This window comes from Suricata suricatta, chromosome 3 (genome assembly GCF_006229205.1).
Source record: "Suricata suricatta isolate VVHF042 chromosome 3, meerkat_22Aug2017_6uvM2_HiC, whole genome shotgun sequence".
NCBI classification, from domain to species: domain Eukaryota; kingdom Metazoa; phylum Chordata; class Mammalia; order Carnivora; family Herpestidae; genus Suricata; species Suricata suricatta.
In genome coordinates this window covers 124,151,201-124,169,856 of record NC_043702.1, presented here as the reverse complement: position 1 = coordinate 124,169,856, position 18,656 = coordinate 124,151,201, and the positions used below count along the sequence as shown (strand labels likewise).

At 38.8% G+C, this 18,656-nt stretch overlaps 1 protein-coding gene across 2 annotated transcripts in view; it reads left to right on the top strand.

Annotated features, from left to right (window-relative positions):
- Nucleotide 1: 1 nt before the first annotated feature.
- Nucleotides 2-18,656, top strand: part of RC3H1 (ring finger and CCCH-type domains 1) — an 87,236-nt gene continuing 68,581 nt past the window's right edge. For both annotated transcript variants that reach the window (XM_029935096.1, XM_029935094.1), the window contains exon 1: nucleotides 2-81. The gene's annotated coding sequence lies outside the window, so the exon portion shown is untranslated. The remainder of the gene's footprint in view (nucleotides 82-18,656) is intronic.

The window sequence follows — 18,656 nt, the reverse complement described above, 5'->3', positions numbered from 1 at the left end:
GGCGGCGGCGTTGGCTGCCGCGGCGGTGGCGACGGTCGCGGGGACTCGGAGCTGAGAGGAGCTGCTGCTCGGACCAGCGCGGTGAGCGAGCGGTAGGCGGCGGCGTGGGGTGCGCGGCGGCCGCCACCCGGCCCCCGTCGGGAACAATAGGCGGCCGCGGCGGTGAAGGGGCCGTCCTCGCCCGCCCTCCGCCCCTGGGCGGTAGCGGCCACCCCTCCCACCCCCGGTCCCCGGTCTCAGCCCCGCCGGCGGCGGAGGGGCTTGTCAGCGGCCTGCGTCCTTAGGCCTCAGGCCTCCGAGTGCGGCCGGGAGGGCCTGCCGGGGTGGGTAGGCCGTGGGGAGGTGCGGACGCCGCCCTGGACGAGGGGAGGGCGCGGGAGACTTCGGCCCGAGGGAGGGGGCCCAAAGACCGTCCAGCTTGGCGGTTACTCCGAGGGCCTTGGAGGGTGCTGAGTGCGCGCAGGAAATGCTTTTTGGACCCCAGGTCTGTGGGGGGGGGGGGGTGGAGAGGTGAAGGCGTCTGTAAACTGGTACTGCCTCCTCCTCCCGGCACCCGGGGGTTGCTCCCCTCCCTAACCCCTGAAGCGCTCCCCTTCCTCGGCCAAGTGGGTTTTAAGGTGTCCGTTTCCCTGAACCTCCAGGAGATCGAGCCAGATGGTCTTATTTCCTGATGGCGATAGGGAAATCGTGTATGCGGGTGTCTTTTTAAAAAAATTAAGTGCAGCAACAAAAAACAAACAAGGTAAAATGTGATTATCGATTAGGGATGGGGAGAGATGGAGGATTAAGGGATGTTCTTAAAACATCTCTCGGTATCAGCTCTCTCTGAACATCAGTTATGCCCACGTCCCGGGTGAGAGTGAAACAAGGGCTCTTTTGAAGCAGTAATAATATAACTCTTGACATCCCAGAGTAGTCCATGAAACTGGAAACAAAGCCACTTACTGGCAACGCGAAGACAAATTGTAATGTTTGAATAGAACTTTTCCTCGAACGAACCGTTTTGAATTATTAATGTGCCGCATAAGAAACATTAGCATAGAATGGACCTAACCGAAGCATTTCTTCTGGAGAGAAGTGGTTCATCTGTCCAGGGTAGAACTTCTTGAGTCCTGTCTCCGGTTCCAGTTTTGCATTTCAGTAATTTGTTGTAAGACGAACCTTTCCTGTGTAAGTTTGATATTTGATTTCTGAAGCAGATTTTAATAAGGTTTCAGAACTCTTTTGGTAACTTTCAAAAACTAGAAACAACTGTTGTTCTCTTTTGAATGTTGAGGCTTATAGAGAGGCAGCTCTTCTTTGTATTTGCCCGGGAGCGGCGCCTGTAATTTCAACTGTTAACTACGACTACTCCTAAATTTAATTTTTTGAGGCTTTCCCCACGTCCATTTCCAAGTGGGGGCAGGGAGAATGATTCAAGTTATTTCTATTACAGTTTCTACCTAGGTGTGAAGAAATTTATGTTTAAATAGTTCGGATGCATCCCAGAAGATTGTTTTACACTGACTGTGTCAATCTAGTTTGTGTTCTTAAAAAGAAGATTGACCTGTGCAGAGAAAATGCCAGTTAGTAGTATCTTTCTTCTGTTTTTAGGTTAAATTTTTTATTAGAATTTGTGTCATAATTCAAAGTATTTTTAGGTTATATGAAGTTTAACTAGTGGTGCTAGTTGTTAATTCTTTCATGCGAATGGACAGTAAATAGACAAACACAGAGGCTGAACTGTCTTACTGTTTAGGATTGAAGTATAGTGGATTAACATGAATAACTTTGCTTTTATGCCTAGCATAAATAATGTGGATATTTTGATTTTCAAGTGATGGGGAAAGAACAACTTTCAAGTGGCTCCAGCTAATGTGACTTTTCTGGGAATAAGTTTTAGAAAGGACACTTTCTTTGAGTGCTTAAATTCATGATTTTTTTAATGCTGAATTTTGTTAGGTCGGTACAAAATGCCAGTAAAGACAAGTTTGAATCGTAAATGGTTAGTGTGTTTTGCTGTGAAAAAGAAAATCTCATCATGTTGTGCCAAGGACTGATTTGCCTCACACCTAATATTGTATTCTTTAAAACATTTTTAAATGTTAAGGTTTTGTGTTTGAAATTGGATGTTGATCCAACAATTTATGGGTTGAGTCTGGGTCCCTATTTCTGTTTAATATTGAAAAATCTTTTAGAGAGTTCTGGTTTTAAGAAGTGCCAAAACTCTTTTAAGATGTGGTCCCTGCATTGCGATATTTTATCGGTGTTTATTCTGATAATTTCAGTATCTCAAGTAATATTTAAGAATTTCCTTATATTTTCTTGGTAATATTAAAAGTTAAGGTATTTGATTCATTTTAAGGTAGTTGAAGGGATTTTTTATACATAAAAGTAAAAAGCTAGTTTTTCAAAGCATCTTTGTTAAAGGAGTAAAAACATTCTCATTTAATCCTGTTTAGGCTTTGATGTTGTTGGTATTGTTCTCACTTTACATTACACATGAAGTAGGAAAGGAGAAGCTATGTAAGTAGCACGAAAGGCCACATAATTAATAGGTAAAAGCTTACTCAAACCCAGGTCTTGTGGCACAGGTCAGATGCTTTACTACTGCCACCATGTGTCTCAAGGTTTACCTTTGAAGCCTCTCCTGTGTTGACAGATTCCTTGTTTTGGCTAAGAGCTATGCTTTGTGACACTGTACTTGCCTTTAGCCCTTAGAGCCTTTCTATTAACATTATTTGTATGCTGCCAGATATTCGCTTATAAGCTTGAGAAAGTATGTGTTCATGTGAATTACAAATGAAACACTTATTTTTACTTTTAGCAGATTTGAACGCTGTTGATAGAAATTCCTACCATTGTATAGGACAGATTTATAGTATCACTGTAATGGCTTCATGGCTTTAATTTGCTATGTAAACAAACAGTTACTAAATTGTGTCTTTGAAATACTGCATGGAAATTTAAAGATGACTTTAGAAACGTTCAGTGATGTTAAAGTTGGGTCAGCTGACATTTCGGATTCTTCATATATTCTTTTTTAAAAAGCCATAGACCATCTAGAATTCTGCTAGCATTTTTGTTTCACATCTTGGGGTTTGAAATGGAATTTTATGGGGATCTAATCAGTCTCTTCTTGGATAGATTTTGTAAGTTGTTGGCACCCAACAAAGTGAAGAGTACACTGATAAATGATCCTTGTTTGGTGGATACCTCAGAGCAAGATGTTCCTTGGCAGTGTATGCTGACCTGGTTTAGCTTTGGCCCTGACGCTCAGGAGTTCAGGTATTCTTTGGGATTAGATTCAAATGGATTCAAATTCTCACATTGGCCTGCATCAAAAACAGCCACAGTAGATTTAAGTACCAGCCCTTTCTATAGGACCTTCTTGAAGATCTCCTTCTCTTTTGTTTAATCCTGGAGTCTAGGCTACATTTAGACTAGCCTTGGAGGTTGTTAATTTTGTCTGGCATTATACTAAGGAATATTTCTTATTCCAAACTTTCTTCGGGTAGATTCCATACATTTTAAAGCATGCAGTTTACTAATCCCAAATAATGTCCCCTACATCCGCCAGTTAATAACACATTTATTTATATCCATTATTGGTCAAACTTGTGCCTGTTCACTTCTTATATAATATTCTTGTTCACTCCTTATGTAATATTAGGCACGTCTTACTAATTCAGTGTTTTCTTAATTGGTTGAGCTTTAGGAAAAGATAACTAGTAAAAATTTGAGTTCACCTTTTACGCACAGTTGAGTCGACTGAAATAGTGACCAGTTGTAAGAGGAATAAATATTTTAAGGTTCATTTATATTTTTCTTTGAGATTATTTACAAATGAATGTCATATTTCAGCAAAATTCTGATGTTTGTCAAGCATTTTAGCACCAATGTCAGTACTCACCTCACTGATTATTATTGTGCATATATGGTAATATTTAACTTGTAATGCATTTTATCTAAAAATCTCCAAGATCTAAATAGCATTTGAACATGGTATCAGTGTTTTTGAAGAAGAGTTCTAAAGGGGTCATTATTACAGATGTATCTTAACATAAAAATATTTTTAATGCTTAAAAAATTTTTTTAATGTTTTTTATTTATTTTTGAGAGACAGACATACAGCATGAGCAGGGGAGGGTCAGAGAGGGAGGGAGGTACAGAATCCGAAGCAGGCTCCAGGCTCTGAGCTAGCTGTCAGCACAGAGCCTGACGCGGGGCTCTAACCCATGAACTGTGAGATCATGACCTGAGCCGAAGTCAGACACTCGACCGACTGAGCCACCCAGGTGGTCCTTTTAATGCTTATTTTTGAGAGAGCGAGTGAGAGTGGGAGAGGAGCTGAGAAGGAGAGAGGGAAAGGGAGAATCTGCGCAGTTGATGCAGAGCCCAAGGCGGGGCTGGAAACCAGGGAGATCATGACCCGAGCCTAAACAAAGAGTCAGATGTTTAATCAACTGAGCTTCTCAGGTGCCCCTTAACATAAAACATTTTCTAATTAAGTTTCAGGTCATTTAATGTAAAACGAGTAATTTGAAAGTAAACAGTTCAGTGGCAGTATATCCATAATGTTGTGCAGACACCACTAATTCCAAAACTCTTTTATCACCCCCAAAGGAAACTGTACCTATTAGTCAGTTACTCCCCATTTTCCACTCCCCCTGGCCCCTAGCAGCCACCATTCTACTTTCTGCCTCTGTGGATTTAACATAAAATTATAGAGTCAAGATTAAGGACTACTACTTTGTATAGTTGAACGTGCAGAAGAAACTTTGGGATATGATTGTTAGGGATCAGAAACCATCTCATTCTTTGCATGCTTCCCTTGAGTACAGTAGGCAGACCGCCAGGGACTCTTTATGGAAGAAAAGTTGAAAGAGCGATGTGCAGTTTTTAGTTTTGATCATCCCGAAAGAGTTCTACTCAAATTCTCAGACTTGTTTATATTTCCTTATTGGGTTATGAGAATTAACCAAATTGTAATGTTCTAGACAAATGTGAGCAACTAATATTTAATTAGTTTGCTCTCTGCAATTTGCCTTCTGTTCTCTCTGTCTCTCTCTCTTTGGTTTTTCTTAATGTGTAAAAGAAACTTGGAATGTTAACAGGCAAGGACTTACTTGAGATGATACTAGAAAATGATTGTTAGGTTGAAATTCTTTGATCATGGGGCTCCTGAGTTGGCTCAGTTGGTTGGGTGTCTGAGCTCACATCATGATCTCATGGTTTACGAGTTCGAGCTTCATGTCGGCCTCTGAGCTGACAGCTCAGAGCCTGGGATCTGCTTAGTCGATTCTGTGTCTCCCTTTCTCTCTGCCCCTCCCCTGCTTGTACTCTGCCTGTCTCTCTCTCAAAAATAAATAAAACATTAAAAAAAATTATTTGATCTTTATGAATCTAACTTTATAATTATTTTATTCAGCTTATCTTTGAGAACATTTAGAGTTAAAATTGGTCTGACACAATGCTTTTAATCCCATGTTGAATAAATCCTAAAAGCCTACCTAGATTTTGGCTCTATACCTGACTCCCTCCAAAAACATAGACACTGTTACAAGAGCAATGGACTTGTAGCTTTTTTTGATTGGTTTAGTTCATAGATTCAGAGAGAAAACTGTTGGGCTTTTATTCTTTCTGGAATAAAGTGTAATAAAGTTGGACTTCCGTAATTTGGGTACATGTCTGTACCCAACATGGCACTTGAATTCACATCCCCAACATCAAGAATCACATGTTCCACCAACTGAGCCAGCCAGACACCCCTGACATCTGTAAATTTAGAATTTCTCTATTTGAAGTTTCAATTTTGGGCTTTGGAAATAGTCTTTTATCCTTACCTTAATTCAAAATGATACTCCTTCCTTCCCCACAGTTAAGTTGAAATCCTAAAACTTATAGTGTGAAGTGCAAAACAGATTTCATGTTATTAATAAGATTCTTTTAAAGTTTACTTATTTATTTTGAGGGAGAGAGAATCCAAGCAGGCTCCATGCTTTCAGTGCAGAGCCTGATGCAGGACTTTATCTCATGGAACCATGAGATCATGACCTGAGTTGAAATCAAGAGTTGGATGCTTAACCAACTGAATCACCCAGGTACCCCATTAAAGATTTATAATGAGTTTTAGGAGATTTATGTGGAGAAGGAAAATTCATTTTGATATGAATCCCCCCTTTAAAACATGATTTTAAATATCCTTATTTTCTTAGTTGTTTCCAAATGTCAGAGTTCTTGGTCAGACTTCAGAACACTTCAGAACAAGTCCTTTCTAACCTTCAAAGTTACCTTACTAATCTCTTTTTAAGGGAAAGTTCATTTAGTTGTAAGAACAACTAACTTAAAAAGCAATGAGACGAGGCGCCTGGGTGGCTCTGTTGGTTAAGAATCCGGCTTTGGCCCAGGTCATGATCTCACGGTTGTGGGTTCGAGCCCCGCGTCAGGCTCTGTGCTGACAGCTAGCTCAGAGCCTGGAGCCTGCTTCAGATTCTGTATCTCCCTCTCTCTCTCTCTCTCTCTGACCCTCCCCTGATCACACTGTCTCTGTCTCTCAAATATAAATAAAAAACATTAAAAATTTTTTTAAATAAAAAAAAGCAATGAGAAAGAATTACTTAAGAATATTTACAACTCATTGTAGTAATATTCTTGCTTTTCTTTCATAGAGATTTTTTCAGAAAAGTATTAACTAAATATTTCCATGTTTTTATATATACCTCATTAATTTTTGACAATAACATTTATTGAAAAGCTAGTATGGTAAGTTAAGATTTTATCATGAAATAACATCTTTAAGAGAGGTGATGTTTAGAGATCTATGTTTAGTGGGGAGCCTGGGTGGCTCAGTCATTTAAGCATCCGACTCTTGGTTTTGGCTCAGGTCATGATCTCACAGTAGTGAGTTTGAGCCCCATGTTGGCCTCTGTGTTGGCAGCATGGAAGCTGCTTGGGATTCTTTCTCCCTCTTTTCCTGCCCCTCTCCTTTTCATGCTGTCTCTGTTTCTCTCAAAATAAATAAAGTTTATATATATGTGGTTTAGTGGGCGATTTGTGAATGAAAGAGGATTATTGTATTCTTCATTTTATTATAGAACAGTATTTCATCTATCCACGTCCCAGTTTAAAATAAGAAGTATACGAAAAGACTTTTAATTGTCACAAGATAAATGAGCCAGAGCATTAAGGCACTGGTTTAGGAGCTCTCTTGGTTTGTACATAATTCTAATAGATTTTATTGTTTTCTGATCCCGCAGCTGATTAAAAGGTGCAAATTTATTGTGGGAGTAGAGGCACTATAGGTAAAATGGAGAGCAAGGGGAAGGATGACAGGGGAAAAAAACCACATTAGCTTGGGGCCATCTAATATAGATTCCAAGTATGTCGTTAGTTATTGTATTGTGCTAATAACCTGTTCCAGATGATAAATTCATTGTGGGAAAATTCAATTATGTTTTAATTTTGAGAGTCATTAAAATATGTACAGAGTGTATTTGGACACAGGCTTTGGAATCAGATATACCTAGGTTCTCCTGTCACTTAAGCTTTATGATTCTTCATAAAGCTTCATCTCTAAAAATAGAAATGGCAATCCCTTCTTTTAAAGATTTGTTTTGAAGTTTAAATGAGATATATCTTTAGTGTAGTATCTGATAAACTAGTATTCATTCAATAAATGTTATTTTCCTCTTTAAATTCTGTTTAACAAAAATCATTTTTAAAAAATATTCATCTAGAATATTTGAAAAAGTTTTGTATTTCAAGCTACATACATATTTTGTGTAAGTTAGGATTAAATGTATGTGTACATTTTTTTTAAAGATTTTACTATTAAACAGCCTCTCCACCTGATGTGGGACTTGAACTTACAACACTGAGATCAAGTCACATGGTCTAATGACTGAGCCAGCGAGGCACCCCTGTATGTGTACTTTTTTTTAAAAAAAATTTTATGTCTTTTTATTTATTTTTGAGAGTCAGAGAGAAAGAGCGCAAGCAGGGGAGGGTCAGAGAGAGAGGGAGACACAGAATCTGAAGCAGGCTCCAGGCTCTGAGCTAGCTGTCAGCATAGAGCTTTATGCGGGGCTCGAACCCACGAACTGTGAGATCATGACCTGAGCTGAAGCTGGACACTTAACCAACTGAGCCACCCAGGTGCCTCTGTGTGTGTACTTTTGAATATAGTGGTCAGGAATGGGATACCATTGTCATTTTTTCCCCACATCGGTCTTTGATTAATATGGATCTGTGCTGTTCAGTACCAACCACTAGCTACAAATGGCTACTTAAATTTAAAATTTTTTCATAGACTTAATTTTTTTGAGCAGCTTTAGGTTTACAGAAAATTGTCCTGAGGGTACAGAGTTTCCATATACATCTTCCTTCCACAGTTACTTCTGTTAACATCTTCTGTTATTGTGGTGCATTTGTTATAAGTGATGAGCCATTATTGATAAACGGTTATTAACTAAATTCCATAGTTTATATGAGGGTTCACTCTGAGTGTTGTCTAGTTCTGTGGGTGAGAATGTCTTCTTTCACTTAGTGTAACATTTAAGGTTCTAGCTTGTTTCTTTTTACTGTTAAGTAATATTCCATTTTATGGATATATCTAAGTTTTAATTAGTTAAAATAAAATGAAATTTAAAGTTTAGTTCCTCAGTTGTACCAACCACATTTCAGTGGCTCAGTAGCCACATGTGTTACCATATTGGGAAATGAACATCTAGAACATTTTCATCATCTCAGGAAGTTTTTTATTGAAGAATGCTGATATAAACTACCCTCCCAGGGTGCTTTGGGTGGCTCAGTCAGTTAAGCATCCAACTCTTGATTTCCGTTCAGCTCAAGTCATGATCTCGTGGTTCATGAGACTGACCCCCACATCAGGCTCTGTGCTAACTGCACAGACTCTCTCTCTCTCGCTCGCTCGCTCTCTCTCTCTCTCTCTCTCTCTCTCTCCCTCTCGCTCTCGCTCTCTGTCCCCCACCTCTCCCTCCCTCTCCCCTTTTCTGCTCAGGGATGCTTTCTCTCAACATAAATACACTTAAAAAAATCTATTCTTCCAGTGTCCAGTTCTCTGTTTATATTCACCTCACAGAAAGCTTACCTCTTTACATGATCTCAGTTTGTCCTCAAGCCTACATTTTCAGTGCTTGCTGCTTGTGTTGCTGGTAGCCCTAAACTATACATAATAAACTTGATTCCCGGAAAGAACCAGCCTCTACAAATAAATATGGTCCATTAACGGTTTCCTAGGTTTCCTGTCAGGGTATCATCTCTTATGGCATTCTTCTTTGTTCCTAAAATCTTATTTTTCTCTAAACCTTTTGAATATTTATCAAAGGTATACAGATCTCAGAGCTAAGAAATGGCAGATTGAGATTCGAATATAGATCTCCTTATTCTAGTTCTCTCTTGGGCTCCCCACCAATGGGGTTGCCTTTACAATCATGTTTGAAGTTACAATCACTTTTGAAGAGATCACTGGGGACCGTTTGATTATATACTATGTAATTTTAAAAAGTATATTTCTAGGTCAAAACTGTGAATTTAATAGTGATATTTTCATTCTAATTCTTTAAACAATCAGAATCTTAAATGAAGAAATTTATCCCATTTAGCTGATTTCTTTGTATAATTCAGCTCTGATGGTAAAAATTTTTTGCTTCCGGGAGTGTGAGTCATTTTAGGTAATAAAAATTAATTTCCAGGACTATTATGAATTGGCTGGTAAGGGTGAATGGAATACAACTGAACATTACTGACATCGAGAATTCTCTACTGACACCTGGATTTTACACTTGGATGCTATTAAAACTACATTTTAATTTGTAAAATCCAAATTGGTTACCACATTAACTTGAACTTGTATCTTTTTTAACTTATCATATTAAAGTTTCCAGAACTTGAAAAATGGAGAGCCTTGTGTCAGTCTCCTTTGTCTTTTTTTTTTTTTGAGATAAGTTGTACCTCTAATTTTACAGAAACTGTAGCCATATTGTGTTTGTCTTGATTTGACCTTCCCTGTATACTGATTATGCTTGCTCAAAAGTACATTTTTGTGGAGACATTGTTAAAGAGCAGTAGTCTTTCATATTTTAGTACTGTACTTAAAAAAACTTAGATTTTTACCTTCCTTTTGAAATGCTTTCCCTATAATTACTGCTTTTAAAACCCATGTTTTATATGTCAAATTTTATATTAATTACCCCGTTGAAAGCAGTTTTTGAACTGTTTTGATTAAATACTCTTTGCTGGAGTCTGGCTTTTCTTTAAATTTTCTAGAAAATTTTTTTAAAAACATAAGGCTTTTCATATATTTAGAAAAATTGAATTATAGGTTCTATGGATTCACTCATTATCTGAGGCAGTTTTTTACAGAAATGTCATTTTATTATGTAGGTATGCAGTTGATGAGAACCTGTTCATAAGGGCATAGAAGCCCCCTTCTAGTTTTTTTTCCTATTGCCATTAGAGAAAGAGATGGTTTTGTGAAATAAGAAAATCCTTATAATAGTAGATCTCTAAATGCATTTAAGAACAACTTGTGGGGTGGAGATGCCTGGGTGGCTCAGTTGGTTCAGTGCCCGACTTTGGCTTAGGTCAGGACCTCACAGTTAGTGGCTTTGTGCCCCACGGGCCCCACATCGGGCTCTGTGCTTACAGCTCAGAGCCGATAGCGTGAGGCCGATAGGATTCTGTGTCTCCCTCTCTCTCTGCCCCTTCCCCACTCATGCTGTCTCTTTTTCTCTCTCCAAAATAAATAAACAGTAAAAAAGTTTTTTTTAAAGAACAGCGTAGAATATCACAAAGCCCAAAATAGATTATGTTCTTATGAAAGCATCATTGAATATTGAAGTAGTAGCACCTAGTCTCCTAATGATTGACATGCATTAGTTAATCCATTATACTCAGTGTCAGTATAAAATTCAACAGCTTCTTAGATGCATAATGACAATGACAAAATGGTGAAGGGCGTGGAGGGGAAAGAATTAGGACGTAAAATCCTGTCAATAGATTCTCCATATTTAGGAAAGATTAAATTTATTTGTTTTGAGAGAAAGAGAGAGCACAAGCAGGGGAAGGGCAGCGAGGGAGAGAATCCCAAGCAGGATCTACACTGTCAGTGCGGAGCCTTACGCGGGACTCCAGCTCACCAACTGTAAATTAAGACAGGAGCTGAAATCAAGAGTTGGATACTTAACTGACTTTAGCTACCCAGGTTACCCTAAAAGACTTTTTAATAGCAGTTTTAGATTCATGGCAAAATTGAGAAGGTACTGAGATTTCCTGTATGTTCCTTGTTCCCACATTCACAGCATCTACCACCAGTGGTAAATGTATTACCAAATATATGTATTATTTAAAATTCATAGTTTACGTAGGGTTCATTCTTGGTGTGGTACATTCTATGGGTTTGGACAAATGGACGAATATGTAATGACCTGTATTCACAGTTGTAGTATCATACGGAGTATTTTTGTTGCCTGGAAAATCCTGTGTTCTGCCAGTTCATCCCTCTTCACCCCCCAGCTCCTTGCAACCAGTGATCTTTTTGTCTCACTAGTTTTGCCTTTTCCAGAGTGTCCTGTAGTTGGAATCATAGCCTTTTCAGATGGCTTCTTTTAGCATCATCTATGTTTTTACATACCCTAATACCTCATTTCTTCTTAACGCTGAATAATACTCCATCATCTGGATATACCACAGTTTATTTTTACATCTACTTACTAAAGCATATCTTGGTTGGTTGCTTCCAGGTTTTAGCAGTAAATGTCCGTTTGCAGGTTTTTGGGTAGACTTAAGTATTCATCTCCTCTGGGTAATTGGCAAGGAGAGTGATTGCTTGATTGAATGGTAAGAGTATGTTTAGTTTATAAGAAATACCAAACTGTCTTCCAAAGTGGCTTTCCCGTTTTGCATTCCTACCAACGATTAATGAGAGGTCCTGTTGCTCTGATTTTTGCCACCATTTAGTGTTGTCTGTGTTCCAGGTTTTGACCATTCTAATGGGTGTGTGGTGGTATCACATGTTTTAATTTGGATTTCCCTGATGACTTAACGATGTGGAGTCTCTTTTCATGTGTTTATTTGGAATATTATATTGTATAGTGGGAATCATACAATATGTAGTCTTTTCAGATTAGCTTCTTTGTCCTTCTTTCTTTTTTTTTTTTTTTAAGGTTTTATTTAAGTTAATCTCCACATCCAGTGTGGGGCCAACCTCAAGATCAAGAGTCGCATGCACTTCCAGTTGAGCCAGCCAGGAGCCCCTATCCTTATCTTTTTAATCTGCCACTTCACCTTTAGTTTTACCTAGCTTATAGATATTTTTAAGGATATCTTTAATTTTGAAAGCATACTTTCTTCTAAATATTAAGTACCAGTATTTTAAAAAATTAACATTTTTTGGTGATACATCCTGCTGTCCTAAGTTCCCTTGCTATTCAGCACTGTCTTTTATGTGAATTGTCTCAATACTGTCTTTAGAAATACAAAATTTGTCACAGTTGGGCAGAGTAGTGATTTTTTTTTTTTTGGTCATTCAGCAATTATTGAACAAATATTATATGCCCTGCAGCATACAACAATATGAACTTTCTCTTACAGAAAGAGAATAGGATGTATTGGAAACATCAGAGGAGCACCTAATACAGGCTGGGCTAAAAAAGATTTCTTGAAAGAGCTTCCTGAACTGAGTGGGACGTCAAGGATTAGTAGAGGTTTAACAGTCTAGATTTAGGAGACTACTTGAGCCCAACAGTACCTAGAGTGGAAAAGAATATATTGTGTGCAGGGAAACCTTAATACTTCTGTTGGTAGGGAATAAAATATGAGGCAGATGGTGATGAAAAATAAGACTAGAGCAGTAAGGAGGAGCCAGATCGTAAAGATCTGTATGGCATGGTCAAGTTGGTTCTCATAAGGTACCATCAAAGAAATTGTTGATGTTACTTGTTCTTCAAATCAAGGTATTATATATATGCAGTATAGAAACAAAATCTTAGGGGTATAGCTTAATGACTTTTTACATATATACACTTGGTTACTACCTAGATGAAGAGATACAGTGTTTCTAGCACCTAAGAATTCTTTCTGCTCTTTCCCAGACCATACTTTCCCCACTGCCTCTCATCTTCCCCAGCAGTTATTCTGACTTCTATCTCTGTAAACTGCTTTGCCTCTTCTTAAATGAAGTCATGTATCATGTATTCTTTTTCCTTCCTCTATAAATTAAATCCTTCAGTAGGTGCTATTTGGTATCTGGCTTTGTTCTTGATATCTTTGAAATTCATCCATATTATGTGTAACAGTAAGTCTTTTTTTATTATTGTTGTATAGTATTCATTGTATGAATTGATTACATTTCTCCATTCTACTGTTGCTGGACATTTGGGTTGTTTCCAGTTTGTTTTCAGCATTCTATAAATAAAACTGTAATGAACATTCTTGTATATGTCTTTTTTCAAGATTGTTTTAAGTTTTTTTTATTCTGAGAGAGACAGAGAGAGTGAGCTGGGGAGGGACAGAAAAAGAGAGAGAATTGCAAGCAGGCTCCATGCTGTCACCACAGAGCCTGACACAGGGCTCGAACTCAGGAACTGTGAGATCATGATGTGAGCTGAAGCCAAGAGTCGGACACTTAACTGAGTCATCCAGGCTCCCCTTTGTATATGTCTTTTGATGGACATTGTCATCTCAATTGTATAAATACCTAGAAGTGGAATTTTGGGGATTGTTGGTAGACTTTTGTTTGGCCTAAGTAGATACTGCCAGTTTTCCAAAGTGAAATGTGCCATCTTACATTGCTTGAGAATTTCACATGCTCATATTCTCTTTGGTATTGTTGACTTTAATAAATTTTAGCCCTTCTGGTAGATATGGAGTGGTATTCTCATTGTCATTTTAATTTAAATTTTCTTCATGTGTAAATGATATTCTGTAACTTCAGTTGGCATATTGTATTTGGATATTGTCTTCTGTGAAATGTTTTGTTCATGTCTGTTGTCCTTTTTTTTTTTTTTGGCATTGAAGTTTATTATGGGATATACACACCACTATTAGCGTTGGGTGTTGTCCGCTTTTTAATGGAGTTGTTTTGTCATGGAAGAAAAACACAGGTGAGTGACTAATAGTTGTGTGGAGGGCAGAGAAAAGCAAAAACAAAGCTGGAAGCAGAGATCAGTTAAAAGGTAACTGTTTGGGGTGCCTGTATGACTCAGTCGGTTAGGCCTCTGACTATGGTTTCTCTCAGGTTGTGATCTCAACAGTTCGTGAGTTTAAGATCTGCATTGGGCTCCACTCTGAACAGTGCTGGGTCTGGTTGGGGTTCTCTCTCCCCTCTCTCTCTGCCCCTCCGCTGCTTGTGCTTGTTTTCTCTGTCTTGAAATAAATAAATTTTTTTTTTTAAAAAGAAGGTTACTGTGTGATCCAGGTGAGAGAGACTGTATGCTCTATGAGAGCTGGGTCATTGTTTCAGGGCTGTATCTTCAGATCCAAGGACAGTGACTGGCATATAGTAGTAGGTGCTCAGTATTTTTTGAGTGAATGGATATGGGTTCTCAAGGAAGTAGAGATGGAAAGGAATATATAGATGCAAAAGATAAGACATTTTTTAATATGACTAGGAAAAGATGGAATCTAGAATGATTACCAGACTACCAGATTTGTACATTAAGTATCAGATTGAATAGTGGTGTCACGAAAGAAGCAAAGACTGCAGAAGGAATTGCCAGTTTAAAAATAGGGATGTTTAGTTACCATGTGACCTTGAGCATATCACCTAACTTCAGTTTCCTTAACTCTAAAATCAAGCTTTGTGATGATGTCTAATAGGGTCATTGTGAGGGCTAAGTGAGATAATGCATGCAGAACACTTAAAACAGTGCCTGACACATAGAATGTACTCAGAAAAGATTAGAGATAGAAACAAACAAAAATCTCTATCCTTTTGGAGCTTACATTTTAGTAGTGGTGGGTATATACTATAACAAAACAAATATAGCATATTGGATGCTGAGGAATATTATGGAGAAAAATTAATAAGGAATGAGATGGGAAGTGCATGTGTATGGTGGTTGTGGGATTGGAGTTGAGAGATGAATTTTATTATGTTTTAAGTTTTTTTAAATGTTTATTTTTGAAAGAGAGAGAGCAGGGGAGGGGCAGAGAGAGCAGGAGACACAGAATCGGAAGCATGCTCCAGGCTCTGAGATGTCAGGCCTGATTCCAACATGGCCTTTGAACTCACAGACCAGGAGATCATGACCTGAGCCAAAGTCAGATGCTTAGCCGACTGAGCCACCCAGGTGCCCCTGTTCATTATGGTTTTTTCTAAATGCTTGTTTATTTTTGAGAGAGAGAGAGAGACAGAGAGAGAGACAGAGAGTGGGGAAGGGTCAGAGAGAGAGTGAGAGAGAGAGAGACAGAATCCGAAACAGGCTCCAGGATCTGAGCTGTCAGAAAGAACCCAATGCGGGACTTGAACTCACAAACTGTAAGATCATGACCTGAGCTGAAGCCAGATGCTTAGCCGACTGAGCCACCTGGGTGCTCCGAGAGAGTAGTTTTAAGTGAGGTGATCAAGTAAGGCTCTTCATAAGGGAATTCAATTATGAATGCTTGCAGGGAAATGAGGAAAAGGCTCAGGGTAGGGGAACAGTGGGATAAACTGATCATAATTCTTTAAGAAAGCAAAGCTTTGTGTTTTGACCAGAGTGTAACATCAGTAGATATATCTGTGTATTGTGCACCCCCTGGCATTTAGACTTACCCCAGCCTTTTATCTCTTCTCCCTGCAACACGCATGAGCATACTACAGATACCTGATCATGAATTTAATCCCCAAAAGGTCATCATTATGTATTTTGAAGGAAGTGTTTTCTGTTTCATTCTGCAATAGTAGCAACAAATCAATAGTAGTAGCTACTACTTGGGAGTCAGCAAAAGATCTTCATTTACAAGCTATATACCTTTTATTTTATAAGTAAAATACATTGTAGCTATAAGCTTCTGTGGTTTGGAGTCCATGTAGCAATTAGTCATTTTTTAAAAAGTCTTCAAATATAATTTTTTGTCTGGGGTAACAGTCTAGACATAATTCTAAGTTGGAAAATGAGTCCATACCTCTTATTTTATTGTTGCATTATTTTTCAAGCACGTGCAGTTGAAAATCACTGATTTTGTTTTGATACGTTTTCTATCAGATGTATTTGATAAAAATAAACAGAAAGCAATTAAGATGTCCTTAAGTCTTGGCTAGTAGATTATGGGGATAATACATTTTATTAATACTACTATTATTTTTTTTATTATTTATTATGTTAGATTATGTCTCTAATGCAAAAACTCCCTAAGTCAGAGTGTACACTCAAGGATCACCCAGTTATAAGCCTCACAAGTGTATTGTGGCTTACCTATTCTGACTACATCTTCCTGTTTTCCCTTGTCGCCTGGGTCTAGAATCAGTCACAGTCCTGTGAAAGCTACCAAGGACATCTAAGGCACAGGCTCCCTGGGGAAAAAATAGAAGCAAGTAAAAGGAAAGAAGTAGGGGCTATTATTGTGACGGATATGCTGCTTTGTTTTCCTGAGTAAAGAGGGACTCTGTTGTCAAGTTTTGTTATTGACACCCGTTTTTGTGCCTTCCAGTTCAACACCAGAAATCTGCTGGTATTCAAAATCCAAATGTCATCATTGCTGCAAAAATGACGTTATGAAGGGCATTTTTCTAACTGTGGTCAGTTTAACTGGAAGTATTTTGTAGTAGTTTAAAAGTACGAATGTAGGAAAAAATCTAACAAATATAATGTTGAATGAAGAGGCTGAAATACAAAAGAATATATACAGATGATTCCACGATATAGAGTTTTTAAGCAAGCAAAACTAATCTGTGGTATTAGAAGTTAGGATAGCAGTGATTGTGGAGGAGGAATAAAAGAATGATGATTGGGAGGATGGTGAGGGAGGCTTTCTGAGGTGCCAGTAATGTTGTAAATCTTGGGTATACAGTTGACCCTTGAGCAATTTTGGGGTTAGCGATGCTAACCTCCAAGCAGCGAAAACTCTGCTTATAACCTTTGACTCCTCAAAACTTAACTAATAGCCTGCTGCTGACTTAAGTTGAAAGACATGTATTTTGTATGTTGTGTATATTATATACTGTATTCTTAAAACTAGAGGGGAAAAGATGTTATTGAGAAAATCATAAGGAAGGTAAAATACATTTACTTTCTTATGTACTATATTATTGAAAAAATCCACCTACAGGCAGGCCAGGCCAGGGCAGTATCTGGGGCAGGTCTGGTCTTGGGATGGCCGTATTCTGTACCTTGGTGGCTTTGGCTCAGCAGGGGCAGGTGCTGGGCAGCTTGCTGGCTGTGGCAGAAGCCTGGCAGCACAGTACAGGTGTCCCATCTGTGCCACTGGCAGCTGTGGCCCCATGAAAATGTAGCTGGCCTCCTAGAGACTCTGGGGCCTGGGCCCTGCTGTGGGGTGCTTGGTGGGGAGCCAGTGCCTGGGAGATTGGAGGCTGAGACAACCACTGGATGTGTTCCTCCTTCAGCTTGGCCTCCTCCCTGCCAGCCCCCGTGTGCCTGACCCACCCTCCCTTTCCCCGGGGGTGACCCGAAGCCCTGCTCCATCCCGGGGTGCCCTGGGGCTGCTGACTGCCTCCACAGGTCTGGTCTTCCTGGGTTCTCAGGGCAGCAGGCACAAGCTCTGTGCCAGTCACCTTTGATTTGGTCTGTGGAGGCTGGAATGGGCAGTTTTAAGTAAATACCTTGTGGCTTTGCTGTCAACTCTTAAAAAAAATCTGCATGTAAATGGACCCATGCAGTTCAAACCAGTGTTGTTCAAGGGGCAACCATACAGGTATGCTTACTTTGTGATGATTTATGGAACCGAACATTCTTTATCTGTATGTATGCCTTTCTGTGTGTAAGCTACACTTTAACACATTTAAAATATCTTAAAATATATATGAAATTAAGATTTGTTTTCTGTTTGAGTCCTGTATTTCTTATGAAATATTCTAATAAAATGTTCCTTGTGATTCTCTCCAAAAGGAATGTATTACTTGTAATAACCCAATTAAAAATATAAGCCAATAGGCTTAAACAGTTCCAAATATATTACTAAATATATTTAATTTGAAACTAGTCATGCTCAGGTTAAACCTAAAACAGGCACCATTTAATTTAGATCTTTATTTTTGGCTGACTAATAAAATGATTATTAATGCAATAAAAATTACAGGTGCTGAAAGTTGGAACACCTTGTATTACAGTAGAAAAGGTGTGCAGGCTTTGCAAAGAATTAGACGAACGTGGGTTCAAATTCTGCTGAATAACTTTCAGTTTTCTTTCCTTCCTTCATCAGTAGAGGTGATAGCTGTCTTAGGATGTTGTTGGAGATTAACTGCCAAGTGGGATTTGAGGATGGAGAGGGAATATAATTATATATTTTAAATGTTTGTTTATTTTTGAGAGACAGAGAGACAGAACGTGAGCAGGGGCAGGGCAGAGAGAGAAGGAGACACAGATCTGAAGCAGGCTCCAGGCTCTGAGCTGTCAGTACAGAGCCCGATGTGGGGCTCGACCCATGAACCATGAGATCATGACCTGATCCGAAGCCGGCGCTTAACCCACTGAGCCATCCAGATGCCCCAAGGG